This window comes from Dipodomys spectabilis, unplaced genomic scaffold (assembly GCF_019054845.1).
Source record: "Dipodomys spectabilis isolate Male_0828 unplaced genomic scaffold, ASM1905484v1 ptg000096l, whole genome shotgun sequence".
NCBI classification, from domain to species: Eukaryota; Metazoa; Chordata; class Mammalia; order Rodentia; family Heteromyidae; genus Dipodomys; species Dipodomys spectabilis.
In genome coordinates, this window is record NW_024870773.1 from 5026236 (window position 1) to 5041610 (window position 15375).

Consider the following 15375-nt stretch of genomic DNA (forward strand, 5'->3'; position numbering starts at 1 on the left):
AAAGAAAGAAAGAAAGAAAGAAAGAAAGAAGGAAGAGAGGGAGGGAAGGAAGGAAAGAAAAAAAGGAAGGAGGGAGGGAAGGAGGGAGGGAGGGAGGGAGGGAGGGAGGAAGGAAAGCCCTTGGACTGATCCTTGGCAAAAGACATAAAACGTTAAACTAAATGAGACCATATTCATGGTGGCCTTTTATCTAGTGTTGTAGTTAAGAACCAAGCTCTCTCCCTGCCCTCTCAAGACACTCCCTTCCTTTTATAACCAGTGCTCTAACACAGATATCCTGTGCTGGAACAGAATGTTCCATGCCAACAGAGCCCTTGGTCTTAGAGTACATAAACAGAATGACATTTGCTGCTCTACCACAGAATTCCTCCACCCAACTCCTCCAGTCATTCCCCTTGGAAACCTGATAGGCAAGGCTACTCAGGCCAGAGAATGCTGACCCCTGGTGGCCATTCTCCCCGCCCCCCCCCCCCCCCCACCTTAGAGACCGGACGGGGGAGGGGGGGCGCGGAGGAAGAGGGTTCACACTCCTGCCATATTAATCATATTAATTATGAGGCACAAGGTTCATTCTTCACCTTGTATTGCACACATTTCTTACCAAATTCCAACTAAGAGAATTTTCTAGGTTTCTTTTAGAGAAAGTAGTAGAACTTACAGCACGGAGTGCTTCAGCAGGCAAATGTCTTGAGATTGTGAGTGGGCTATGAGAGCGACAAGAAACACTTTAACATCTTGCTTCTTACATATTTTTCTTCTTAAAACATTTCGTGAATTGGGAGATGCTGTGTAAGTGTATCAAGTAGTAGAGCGCCTGCCTAGCAAGCTGGAGAATCCCCAGCAACCAGAATCCTCAGTACCACCAAAAAGAAACAAACCAATAAATGTGGGAGATATATATGTATTATATATGTATATGTATGCAAACTTTAAGAAGAAACAAAAATTTCTTTGCATGAAAGGGAGGATCTGGAAATCATCATGTTAAGTGAAATAAGCCAGATTGAGAAAAACAAATATCACATGTTTTCCCTCTCGTATGTGAAACCTAGACCTGAAAAATGAAGAATAACTTGAGTGGTGGGATGATATTAAAGGAGAACTAGCGGGAAGAAGAAAGGTGAAGGAGATGAAGAAGGGTGGACAGGACCACAGTACTACTCACACATGTGTGGCAACAGAACAATGAAACCTGTTAAGATTGTTTATAAGGAGGGGTACAGGAAAGATGGGAAAGAATGAAGGTAAGAGGGAGTGGATTTCATCAAAGTACATTAGATGCACCCTTTAGAAAGATGACAGTGAAACTCCTTTGTATAATTAACACATATACTGATAAAAAGAGGGAATAAAAACAATATTTCAATTCCTACTTTTCTTGAAAGGAAGTTGCCAAATTATAAAAAAAAAAGAGGGGTGCTGGGTGCCAGCACTCATTCCTATACTCCTAGTTACTCAGCAGGCTAAGATCTGAGGATGGTGGTTCAAAGCCACCCTTTGTAGGAAAGTCTGTAAGACCCTTATGTCCAATTAACAAAAAAAGCTGAAAGTGAAGTAGTGGCTCAAGTGGTAGAGCACTAGCCTTGAGCACAAAAGTTCAAGGATAGTGTCCAGGACTTGAGTTCATGCCCCAGACCTGGCATGAAAGAAAGAACGAAAGAGAGAGAGAAAGGAGGGGGGAAGGAGGCAGGAGGGAAGGAAGGAAGGAAGGAAGGAAGGAAGGAAGGAAGGAAGGAAGGAAGGAAGGAAGGAAGGAAGGAAGGAAGGAAGGAAGGAAAAGAGGAAGAATAGCTTCTAAGGAGACTGAGACCTGAGAATCCCAATTCACAGCCAGCTAGGATTTGTCAGGCAGACAAATCTGAGAAATTCTTACCTTTAATTAACTGGCAAAAAAGGGCCATAAATGGAGGTGTAGTTCAAGTGGTAGAGCACCAGCCTTGAGCAGAGAAAGCTAACCAAGAATGAGCTGCCCTAAGTTCAAGCCTTAGTACCATCACAAAAAAGAGGGAGAAGTTGTTCTCATATGGGTGAGTGAGTCCCAGTCAACATGTCCTTGGGCAAAAGCTATCACCTGCATGTTTCCCATAGGGTGTCTGTGTACAGAAGATAGAGGTGCAGTTCCTGACATTGAGAAACCACATCTGGTAAAAGAAAGATAAGCGAATTAACTTGAATAGTATGATAAAATCTGTATGTTAGAACTATGAAGACCCAGACAGAGCAGGGCACCTGCCTGGGCAGAGGTGGAGGTATGGTGAAAGAAGCCTTCTCAGAAGGATTGAGCAGAATCTCAAAGGACAAGTGATCTTAGCTATTTAGAAAAGAGAGAAAGACATTCCAGACAGGCTTCCTGGCCTTCAAAAGGCAGGACATTCCATCAAAAGGTGAAAGCCAAGCCAAGCCCCACAGGCCTGGAGTGCCAGCTGAAGAAATTTAGATTTTAGTCTGTGAACTCTAGGAGTTTATTTTCAAGGATTTGGGGGAGTTATATGATCAGACTGAATTTTTTCCCTGTCCTGAAGCTTGAACTCTGGGCTTGGTCCCTGTCCCTGAGTTTTTGTGCTCAAGGCTAACACTGTACCACTTGAGCCACAGCTCCACTTCTGGCTTTTTCTGTGAGTCACTGGAGATAAGAGTCTCATGGACTTTTCTGCCTGGGCTGGCTTTGACCTGTGATCCTCAGATCTCAGCCTCCTGAGTAGCTCAAATTATAGGCATGAGCCACTGGCTCCCAGGTGGATTAAAAAATACACACACACACACACACACACACACACACACACACACACACAGCTAATTGGGGCAAGAGTCTTGGAGCAAATAAACCAGCCAGGTTCCTTCCTTAATGGTCTAGATAAGAAGGGCTAGAACTAAATGGTGATAGTCGGAGTAGAGACTGAGCAACAAAATCACTTGACATTCAGTGGTAGAGTTAATAAGACTCTACAGAATGTGGGTTTTGAGAGGTGGCAAGGTAAGAGCACCTGGCAGCACCCCTTGGCAGTAAGAAATCCCTGTCAACAGAGGGTAAGTCCTGGGGAGGTGTGGGAGCGGAGAGCAGGGCGTGGATCCGGGGTTTGTTGGGACGGGAAGTGCTCCGTTGTGATTCCAGGCTAGGGAGAGGAAGTGAAGAGACTGGAACCCAGCAAGTGTCTCCATGTGCAAGTTTAAATACCCTGATGGGGAAGCGGTCCAAGGAGGCCTCCAAACACGTTGATGTTCCAAAGAAAGTCTACCTCTGGGTCAGCTGATACCTAGCTCAAACTGGGAGAGGTACTGGAGAAGCGCATTATATGAGACTCACTCAAGAAACGTCTGAGCAGTCCTAGGGTTTGCCTTCCAAAAGTACCTGCTCAGGACAAAAAGCCAGTCAGAACTAGTAAGTTTAGGAACATGAAGCACATGGCTAAATACTTAGGTAGCAGCTGGACACCTTTAGGACTGGGTTTCCTCTGTAATCAGAAGGCAGGGGGAGCAGTTTTTCCCGGAGCTTCTGTATTGCTACCATATCCAAACACTTGCCTTCTGGAAACAGTTTCCCATGTAAACAACTGCACAAGCTTGGGTGGTTTGGACCAAAAGGAATCTCCAGCTGCACATCCAGCATTTGCATCTTGACTGAGGTTCAACAATGCTACCTTCTGCCCTACATGCCTTTTGCAACCAAATTTTCTCTGAAAATATGATAGATTGTGCTCACCCTCTTTCCCTTTTCTCAGGAAACCTCCTACCTGAAGCCACAGGCTGAATGGGCTGATTAGCAGCCTCCTGGACGCCTGCCTTGTGTGTTCTTAGCAGATGAGGTGTATGGGTGTCCAGTGTCAGATGTGTTTGCTCCCAGGCCCATTTCTGCCAGATGCACTGGCCATAATGATTAGACAATAAAATAATAATACATTAACTGATAAAATGCGAGTGCAGCAAAGAGTAGTTTCTATGAAATACCTCTAATACCCGGAAATGCTCCATAATAGCAAATCAATAAAAGAATTACTTGGCTATTGAATTATAGATTAGGAAGAAAATTGAAAAAGAGAAATAACAGACCATTTAAGAAGGATCCTGTATACAGATGCTCACAGGGCCTTGCTGGTTACCTTGGTTTAGGACTTTTAGCTTACCAAACCATAAAGAAATAAATTCTTATTGTCTTTAAGCACCCATTTGGTGGTATTTTTGTTACAAACACTCTAAGAAACCAATATAAAGAAGCAGAGAAATGAAGGGAGGGGGGAAAAAAAAACAGAAGGAAAATAGGAAATGGGTTAAAGGGCACCAAGCATTTGGCAAGTAAATGTGTACAGTGGGGAGATAGGAGAGAAACTGGATTTCTTTGAGTTGAAGAGTGAAAAGAAAATGAAAAAATGGCCAGACATAATAATACTTAACAATACTTAACAAGAAGTTAAGAGCTGGAATAGCAGTACTGTCAATTTGGATAAAAACCTCCAACCAAGACATGAGTACCAACTAGTTCAGACTACACTGAAGCTAAACTGGACAGATCATTTGAGTAATTTAGACTGGACCAGAAGTATGCTTCCAAGGTTTGATTATATGCTACACATCTGTAACTCCAGAAACTCAGAAAGTTGATATAGGAGGATCATGGTTCAAGGCTAGTTACGACAAAAGCATGAGACGCTATCTGAGAAAGAAGATTGGGGATGTTGCTCAAGTGGTAGAGTTCCTGCCTAGCAAATGCAAGACTTTGAGTTTAATCTTTCTAAGACCTCACACTGACTCTCACTCAGGACAGTATTATTAGACAGGATTGTCACCTTGGACACCAGCAGTGTCCAAAAGAGAGAGAGAGAGAGAGAGAGAGAGAGAGAGAGAGAGAGAGAGAGAGAGAGAGAGAGAGAGAGAGAGAGAGAGGAGTCACCAGCAGTGACTTTTCTTAACAAGAGGATAGAGCTATTTTTTGGGGGGGAGGGAGGGGGTCCAGTCATGGGGCCTGAACTCTGGGCCTGGACGCTGTCCCTCAGCTCTTCAGCTCAAGGCTAGCACTCTACCACTTGAGCCACAGCGCCACTTCCAGCTTTTTTGTTTTTGCTTATGTGGTGCTGACGAATTCAACCCAGGGCCTCATGCATGCAAGGCAAGCGCTCTACCACTGAGCCACCTTCCCAGCACAGGATAGAGCTATTTTTAACTTCTGTACTGCATTTGTATCCCAGTCATAGGAAACGGATGAGTGCTTGCTTCGGAAGCACAATTTTAAAACTGGAGAAGATTAGCATGGCCCCTGGGCAAGGATGACACGCAAATTCATGAAGCGTTCCATAGTATTTTGTCACAGCCCCCAAGAAGGTGGATAACATGGCAGGAACTACCAAACACCTCTCAGTCCTAACTCTCAATATTAATGGACTTAACTCTCTAATTAAGCAACAGGAAACTGATGACAATTTACATGGTTCTGATCTGAATTTTTTAAAATCTTTTTTGCATTGTTTACCCTTGATTTGGATATTTAAATAGATACCGTTAATTCAATGAAGCGCAGTTAAAAGCCTTGAATAATCACAGACAAATGCTGAATGATAAAAACAAAAAAAGCACAGATCCAGTTGGAATTCCAATAGGCTGTGCAATCTGCTGAAAAGAGAGAGGAACATTTATCAAGGGATGCTACACCTGGGTGGAAGTTGTGAGTTGTAAACAGTTCTTCTCACTGTGTCTTCTGCATCTTTCTCTAAATAGATGCACTGAGTATTTGACATCCATCATTAGCCTTCCCTTTCATTACGATTTTTTCAACTTTGATAAGTTCTTATTTGTTTATAGAATTTGCATCTACTGAATGCTTGTTTTGTTTTCTTTAGGTTCCAGATGAAATCTTATTCCAGGTTTACCAGCCAAGACAGCTGCTTCACTTCAACAGACTATTAGAACAGCCTTTCAATCACCTTATTCTGAAGCAGGCCTCATAGGTTTGTTGTTTTCAGGTCCTTGTGCTCTTGCTCAGCATTGAATTTTTAATTTTTGAAATTAACTTTTAAATATATATAAAATAGAAACATTATAGACATGATGTTAATGGAGTACTATTGTTATCTGACTAAAAATTTTGAAACTCTGGCTTGAACTCAGTTTTGTGCTTATTAAACTTACTTTCTTGCTTAATTGGCACTCTACAACTAAAGCCATGCCTCCCAATTGGCTTTGTGTGTGTGTGTGTGTGTGTGTGTGTGTGTGTGTGTGGTGTGTGTGTGTGTGTTTTCCCCAAGGTAATGTCTTACAATGTATCTGCCCTCTATAGCTCTGAACCTCAATCTTCAGAGCTCAACTTCCTGGATAGCTAGGATTACAGGTATGGCTCTGACCGTATTTGTTTTTAAAACCATGCTGACATAGAAAAAAACAATATTTTTCCTATGACTTCATGCTCATTTTTATGTTAAGAAAATGCTTCACATACTAATTAAAATCGTAGTATCTTTATCAAATAGAATTTCTTTTCTATAAGCTGTGTAAGTATATGCTATAGTAATTATATGTAGAGAAGGTAATGAAATTCTACCTCAGAGATTTCAAAGTGTGAATATGTATGTGTGTGTGTGTATGTAAGCACACATGTGTGCTAGTTTTGTTTAATATTTGTTGTTCACTTCACTTAAAAATGTATTACTGAGTTGTACAGAGAGATTATAATTCCATGAATCAAGTAATGAGCATAATTCTTCTTGGACAATGTCAACCTTTGCTTTGCTTTCCCTCAGTTTCCCACTCCTGACCCTGCCTCTAAGTTGCATAGTTTATTTTGTGCATAGTGTGTATTGAATATCATGACTGCATTTGTTCAACCTTTCTCCCTTCATTTCTGGGATCCCCTTTTACCTCCCCTGAAGGACCAAAAAAACAAAAAAACAACAACAACCCAGAACAAAAGACCCAATAACACCAAAAATAACAAGAAAACCAAAGCACATTTCCATTTCCTGGAATTCATTGAGATAAATAATATTTTAGATATTCAAAGGAGTTATGCTGTTGGGTTCCTCTCTGAAGACTATCCTCTTTTAGTCTGTTTGTTTGTATGCAGTTCATTTTTATTATTTCAGTTGAGTCTTCTTATCCACACACAAAAATAATTTCTGCATGTGGAAGCAATAGAGTAGATAAACAAGCTGAATTACAGTCATACAAGGTACTCTGAACTAGCAATGAAGAGACTGATCTCACAGTCATGCTGAGAAGAGGAAACAATGTGAGAGAGGACACACAATATCATCACATCTACCTGGCATTTGAAAAGAAAAGAAAACTAGTCCATGGGAACAGATCAAGTAAGAGATTCTGGGAGTAGAGTAGGAACAAGAATTGACTGGAAAATCTTCTGGAGTAAAAATAACGTTCTTTTGGTATTTCAAGGAGTTTAGGGCCAACACTACATACACCAAAACTCAGCCAATGCACACAGAAGATGTGTGCATTTCATCTGGGATAAGCTTTACATACAAAGAGAAAAACCCCAACAACATATCATATACTGATGATATGGTGGTTTTTGATGAAATATTGATATGATAGCTCATCAATATCTCATTGTTGAGATACAATCTCAAGAGTTTAGGGAGAAGTATACTGAAGACTAGTTTATTTCTAAATGTATCATAAAAATAAAGAAAGATGAGTGGTGGACAAGGAAATAGATGGAGAGAAGCATAATAAAGTAACTATAGTCATTGTTAATTCTAGGCTTTAATGGTAGATGTCCATTTTAAGATTCTTTCAACTTGGCTGCATGCTTGGATGTTTTCATCACAAGATACTGTGGGGAAGCCATGTTTTGTGCTTAAAGAGAACAAATAATACAAGGGGTTTTTGTTGCCCTTCTAGAAACTCCTTAGGAATGAATAAGAAGCAGGAACAGGGCTGGTACCTGGGTCTCTTGTGGTCCATGTTACAATACCTAAGAATATTTCTAAGGCAGTAACAGACCAGAGGACCACTTCCTCCTCCAGTTTTAGAAGGGAACAACTCTCTGAACCCGTGAAAGCAGAGAAAGGTAAACAGGGCCAGGGCCTCCTCCCACAGAGCTTCTGCTTCTTTCATGGCCTTGAGCAGTCTTACAGGCAGGCCCTAGACATCACATCACTATGACCTTGAGAAGTTTCAAATGCATAGTGGACTGACTGCTTCCCAGAGCGGTGCACTGGACCGGGCACCTACCAGTCAGAGGGAACAAAGAGCATATGGAGAGCTTGGGCAGGCTGTATGAAGCCTCCGACTGCATCTGGAGACTGATACAGCATGTGGGCTGTCCAATGATCTCGAGAGTCACATAGTTCTCTCCTAGAGACACCTAATTACCCCTGCACCACACACCCCAGACAGTGCCTTTCTTGAGATCCCCTCCCATCTAGCAAGAGCTCTGCTTATCTTTGTCTTTAATAAATCTTTGCCATTTTCCTTCTCTCTCTGTACTGGTAGATTCATTCTCCAAGACCATAGAGACAAAGGACTCATCCAGACACTGGAGATTTTAGTATAAAAAGGGAAAAGTGCAAACAACATAAACATGGCCCCCTCTACACATGCACAGTGCCCATTATCCATGTGGACAGCAGGGCTGGGAGAGATAAGGCTTGAGCCAGGCCTGGCAGCTAATCTCTAGGGGAATTAAAACTTCATTAACTTGTTTTCAGTGTTTCACAGACAGGAGCCACAGATCTCCAAGTCTGACCTTTTGAATATTATTTCTTCTTATCTCTTAAAAAAAAAGAAAGAAAAAAGAAAGCTCCCCGCCCCCATTCACCCCAAACCACACAGTGTTTAGTTTGTAAAGAAGGCTCAGTGCTGGCTGGATTTACATTTTGTCACTCACTGACATCTTTCTTTCTCTCTCACTTCTGCAAGGAAGCCTCTGTCACACTTAACGGAAAAAAAATCCTCTCCTCAGACACACTATTTCCTTTCCCTTCTTCTCCTTGTTTTATTTTTAGGGGATCATCAGTGAAGGAAGGGACTGCGAGGAAGCACCCTCTTTCTCCTCCGGTTCTTCTGCCCAGGTTTTTCCACCGTGCTCATGTTGTCACGGGGTGGTGGCCACCCCTCTTGGCAGGAGCCACCGTCACCCACTAGGATCCTGTGTGACAAGGATCGGAGGAAAGAAAGCAGAGGTCAGAGATTCTCGGAGAGCTTCAAAGCTTGGCACCTCCAAACCAAAGCAAATGTCCTGGTCCTTGTGTGGAATCATGGGGAAGAATGAGTTCGGGTAGGGCAAGGGGCGAAAGCCACACCTTATGCTCTGGTCCCTTTCTAGTTCTGTCCTCAGTGAAGGTGCCCAAGGCCATGGGCTCTACAACCAATGCAGGCTGCTCTTTCATTTCAGGAATTGCCCCCTTTTTAACAACCTCTCTCAAGTCTTCAAGAACAAACTGCTCTTCCATAGTGGACAGACCAGAGAATTCACAGTTGAGAAGATCCAGTACCCATGATCCTCTCTGCCTGGGTCTCAAGACAGCGTGAGGCAGGGTGTGCATTTCCTAGAGGTGACTGTCAGCATGCCACGCTCAGACTGGGTGGTTGTGAGACCTTGAGAGGATTCCAAATGCGGGGGCTCCTGGCCTATGACATGCCCAGCGGATGTCTGGGGCTTGTGTGAGTGACTTTCCACAGATGTGGCAAAATACCTGAAAAATAGCTGAAGGAAAGAAGGATTTCTTTTGACCCAGTTCTAGAGGTTTCAGTGCATGGCTCTGTTGCTTCTGAGTTCGTGGGTGATGAGACAGAACACCGTGGTGAGATCGTGTGGAGCAGTCTTACCTCATGATACACAGGCAGCCAAGGGACAGGACAGGGCAGCCACAAGGAAGGCCCTTCAAGGACACCTCCCTCCCCATAGTGAGTGACCTACTTCCTCCAGTTCCAACCTTCTGGTGCCACCAAATCACAAGTCCATCCATGAATCAGATCCTCATCCTCAGGATCCAATTCCTTTGTGTGTGGGGGGGGGGGGTAGGGAGGGGTGCATGCATGCGTGTATGTGTGGGTGTTCATGTGTGTGCATCGGTCTTGGCATTTGTACACAGGGACTGGGCACTGCACTTGAGCTTTTGTTGCTCACAGCTAGTGCTCTTCCACTTGAACCACACCCCCATTTCTGCCTTTTTTAGGGTAGCTAATTGGTGATAAGAGCCTCATGGACTTTCCTACCCAGGCTGGCTTCCAACCTCAATCCTCAGATCTCCCCCTTCCTGAATGGCTAGGATTACAGGCATAGGCTACTGGCCTCCAGCTTTTAAGTCTTGCTTTTCATAAATGTTTAGTTTTTGTTATTACAAAAGTGATGTACAGAGGGGTTACCGTTAAATAAGTCAAGTAATGAGCACATTTTCTTTTGGACAATATCACTCCTCCCTTGCTCTCACCCAGTTTTCTCCTCTCCTATCAAGTCGTATAGTTCATTTTCAACATAGTGTCTAGTGAGTCAATTCCTTCTTAATGACTGACTTCACCAGCAGAGAGGCCAGTCCTCTAGCACATGAACCCTTTCATACTCAAACCATGACAGGAGAGGATACAGAGATGTAAACAGGAAGTCTAAAGGCATTTTCAAGTAAAATACATCGTCTCCCTGGGTCAAAAATACTGCTCAGGTTTATCAGTGACTGAGGCGAGGATGATTTTATAGCTAATGCTTTTCTCCACCTAATAGGTGGAGGACTGAAATAAAGGGAATGATGGGGTGCCCTGGTCCATTTTCTCCTACGATAGCAAAATACCAGTGACTGGGTGATGTATAAGGAACTGGTTTATTTGGCTCAGGGTCCTGGAGGCTGAGGGTACAAGAACATGCCTTGGCTTCTCTTGTTTCCTGGTGACTTGGTGGAGGAGCTCACAGGCTGAAACACCAAGAATGCTCATCTCTGTTCTCTTCTTATGGAGTCCCTATGCCGACATGGGGCTCTACCCATCCCAACGCTTTACCCACAGATATCACTAACACCCTCATTCAGAACTGAAGGTTCTCATACACAAAGTCTTGGGGGGACACATTCAAGCCATATGTAGGCTTGAATGACCACAAACAATGGCTTACACTAAGACACATATGCTCCCTCACAGTTTTTGTGGCCAGGAATCTGGATACGGCTTAATGCTGGGTCCTCTGCTGAGAGTCTTCCCAGCTGACATCCTTCTTGTCAGACTCCAAGTCCTCTTTTAGGATCAGTAGTTATTGGCAGAATTCAGTTCCTTGCAGGAATAGGACAAGGTGGCCCTGTTCCTGCTGTCTGTCAGCAGGGGGCGCTGTCAGTCTCCAGAAGCCACCTTCCTGTCTTAAAGCCAGCAGGAGAATGGTTCTGCTCTCCTTTCAAATCTCCACTTAGTCAGCACTGAAAGAGACATCTATACAACTAAAATATCCTGTCATTCTGCAGTGGAATCAATCCAGGAGTGGCAATTTTGTGTTTACAGGTTCTGCCTACCTTCAGGGAAGAGCATAGTCAAGGCATGTACCCCGGAGGGTGAGAATTTGGAGTGTTATCTTAGAATTATTACAAGTGAATTTTCAGCATGAGCTAAGTCCAACCGGGAGAAATAGGCACAGCACAGGGGAGAGGGAAAGTTAGCTAGACTGCCCACAGAAAGCACAAGAACTTGCTACCTTGTCTTGTCAGCTTTTAGAATATACACAGCATTAGAATAAAAAAGACTTTGGGAAGAAATTCTCTTTCAAAGCACTATATGACACAATCCCCCTCATTCTCTGTCTCTTTGTATGTCTGTCTGTCTCTCACTCTGTCTTTGGCAGTACTGGTGTTTGAATTTAGGACCTTGCCCTTTGCTAGACCGGTACTCTACCACTTAAGCCATACCCCCAGTTCTTCTTTTTAGCTGATTATTTTGAGGATGGAGTCTAGTGAACTTTTCTGCCTCAAAACACAGTCCTCCAGACTCAGTCTTCTGAGCAGGTAAAATACAAGCATGAGCCAGACACTGGCATCTACTTGCTTGTTTTAATCCTTTTTAAAGAAAGGCCATTGAAAAAGATGGAGGAAAGTGGTTCCTTTGCTTCTTCTTTTAGATCTGTTGGTCTGGGTCCCTTTCTTTCTTTCTTTCTTTCTTTCCTTTTTTTTTTTTTTTGGTCTGGTCATGTGGCCTGAACTCTGGGTCTGGGCGCTGTCCCTCAGCTCTTCAGCTCCAGGCTAGCGCTCTACCACTTGAGCCACAGTAACACTTCCGGCTTTTTTCTGCTTATATGATGCTGTGGAATCAAACCCAGGGCCTCATGCATGCAAGGCAAGAGCTCTACCACTGAGCCAACTTCCCTTTCTGAGACAGGTAGCATTATCAGACAGAGAGAAGTATAGAAACAATGCCAGATGGCAGAAAAGTCACATTTTCGGTAAGTTTCTTTGTTTTAGAAAGGATCTGCTCATGCCCCTTTGGGAAATGGTTGCTGAAGTTGCTATCTGTCACTGGTGGTGAAAATGCTTGTGTCTGACTGAAAGCTGTCAAGCCCAGGTTTCTTCTCTTTGTAGCGTCAGTGAATACTGAGAGAAATGTTTATCAAGTCATAGATAAGAATGGGAAAGAGAGGGGGAGGGGGAGGGAGGAGGGGAGGAGAGGGGAGAGAAAAAGAAAGTGAGAGAGAACAGTGAGAAAGAGAGATTTATAAATCATCCATCTCTCATCGTAAAAGCCAAAACATTTTGATCCCACTCCATGGCTAGTTCCCTAGGTGCTGGAGAGTAACTGAGGCAGGATGAGATCACCCCAGCCAAAGCAGAAACTCTGGCTACAAACCTGGTCATCAGAGAAATGCTCAGCCTCTCTTAAGGGCAGTTCTGATGCCAATGGGCCACAGCAGCATGCTCTAGCTCTTCCTTATCTTTGTGTTTCTGCCTTGGACTCTTAGTCTTTCCAGTCCAGTTTTTCATTAAGGTTGCTGGGGGCAAAGCCAATCTATATATATATATTTTTTTTGGTCGGTTGTGGGGCCTGAACTCTGGGCCTGGGCGCTCATCCCTGAGCTCTTCAGCTCAAGGCGAGCACTCTACCTCTTGAGCCACAGCACCACTTCCTGTTTTCTGAGTGATTTATTGGAGATAAGAATGTCACAGACTTTCCGGCCTGGGCTGGCTTTGAATTGCAATCCTCCGATCACAACCTCCTGAGTAGCTAGAATTTCAGGCGTGAGCCACCGGCACCGGCCCAGCCAAGCCAATCTTTGGGAGCCATTTATTACATGCTTAGAATATACTAAGCTCAATGGGAACTCAATGAAGAGGACAGACCTAAATCTCTGAGAAATCAAATGGCAAGACGAAGTGCAAAGATGAGAGAAAAGATAATAGGGGGGTGGCGAGTGATTAATTGCTAGATGGTAAATGGAAAACCTTCTAGCAGTTCGGAAGAGGCAAGAATCTCTTGTGAGAGAGTGCTAAGCGGAAGATTTGATTAAAATCTCTCTGGGGTTGCAAGGCCTGGCTCAAGAGGTAGCATGCCAACCAATGAGTGAACAGGTCACATTGAGTTTGAGTCTCAGTCTCAGACAAAAAACAAAAACAAAACTCTTCTCAGCACATGCTACATCCAGACTATGGTTTTCCCTTCTATTCTCCTCCATCCTGCATCCTCCAGATTGTTTGGATGTTTAGAGGTTAAGATGTTTTCCAAACTTTTCTGCGAAAAATTGCCAGTTAGGACTTATATTGGTTGCTTAGAGACAGCAAGAAGGTGGGGGGGGGGGGCAAGGGAGATGGGAAGGGATGGGAAGAGGAAACAAAGGAGGAGGCAACGATGCTTGATAAGAAATGTGCTCATTACCTTGCCCATGTAATTGTAACCCCTCTGTATGGTATTTTCATTAAAAAATATAAAAAATAGAATTCTTTTTTATTTGATTATGGTATGGAGATAAATCTTGATTTCTGTGCCATGTTATCAAAATGTTTAACCACCCAATTAACCTAAGCAGACCACAAATCAGCAATGCTGTCTGTCCTTGCCTGAAGAGATTCCAGAGATCATCCAAAGGTATCCATTCTGCTCCTAGTTAGAATAAGGTAGACTTTCTAAGTGCCTTTGAAGAACTTATACCTTTGTTGAAAGACAGATGGGTAACAGACAATTATACCTCCCGAGGCAATGTGGGAGTTTGGAAGCCACTGGGAAGCCTGTGGCATTTAGTCCAAGACACATGGAGATTGCCATTCAGATTTGAGCTCTCAAAAACAAGGATTAGAGGATATAACCCTTGCCATTCAAGAGCCTAAAAGAGGGTTTTTTTTTTTTTTATCATTTCTTTCTTAAGGAGATCTTGTAATATCCAGAAAAAATTATGGCAGTGGATCAGTACTTACACAAACCTGAATAGTCCCCTAGATGGACTTTGGCAGCTGTAGCAGGCCAAGTATATGACCCAATCTTGGCCTAAAGTCAGGGTTTTCTGGAGAAACAGAGCCAATAGTTAGCATCCTTTCCCATGTCTTCAAATCACTGATGGCCAATCCTAGGAATTATTTTTGTGATATCCATCTTCCTCTTAAGGAAGATATCAAATTAGGGCATTTCAGAAGGGGAAGGAGAAGGGGAGATCATTGTAGACATGCACACACACAAGCACGTGTGCGCATGCACACACGTGCGTGTGCACACACACTCATGCCTTTGCTTATCTCACAAGGAACTCCTCCCTGCTCACATCCCTCACTGACGGTACTTTTGCAAGAACATGTCTTCTCTAAATTGCTGGAATTCCTCTATCAAGGAATTTGAAAATAAATGAGCAGACCTAAAGATCAGCCCTATTGACTGAGATCATTTAAAATATGTCTCCACTAGGGTGAGGAAAAGGAGACGGAAGGGAAGGAAGGAGGGAAGTAGGAAGAGAGACAGACAGAGATTTACCAAAGGCAAAATTTTCCAAGGCAAATTATAGCTGCCCATGATCACTCAAGACACAAAGCCACCTTCCTAGAGAGCAGGAGGGAAGGATGCTGGGGTATGGGGTTCCTTAATCCTATCCCACAGGCCTGCCTTGGCACCAAGGGCCTGAAAGCAGACCCAAATGCTTTTGTTAGTGAAAGCAGAAGGGCTTTGAAGTGACAGCTGGGATTGCTGGAATTGCTGCGAGAAATTCCAAGCAGGCCAGACTCTTCCAGGAGGCTTGAGGATTGAGATAGGAATGGATGTTCCCTGCAAGGAAAGAAAAGGCTTAAGGAACCATCAGCTCCAAGCTCCAAACTTAGACAAGTTTTCCTTGTCTTAGGGACTCAGAGGAGTTGCTTGCTGCTACCAAACTTGCATGCAAAAGATAGCTGACTAACACCTACAGGGCTCCCACTTTTTTCATTTATTTTTGTGCTGTTCCCAGGGCTTGAACCCAACCTGGATGCTGTCCCTGAGCTTTTTTGCTCA

The 15375-nt window shown here is 43.5% G+C and overlaps 1 pseudogene; it reads left to right on the forward strand.

The window, feature by feature from the left end:
- The first annotated feature begins 5198 nt into the window (after window positions 1-5198).
- LOC122113338 lies at window positions 5199-5293 on the forward strand (annotated as a pseudogene).
- The last annotated feature ends 10082 nt before the right edge of the window (window positions 5294-15375 follow it).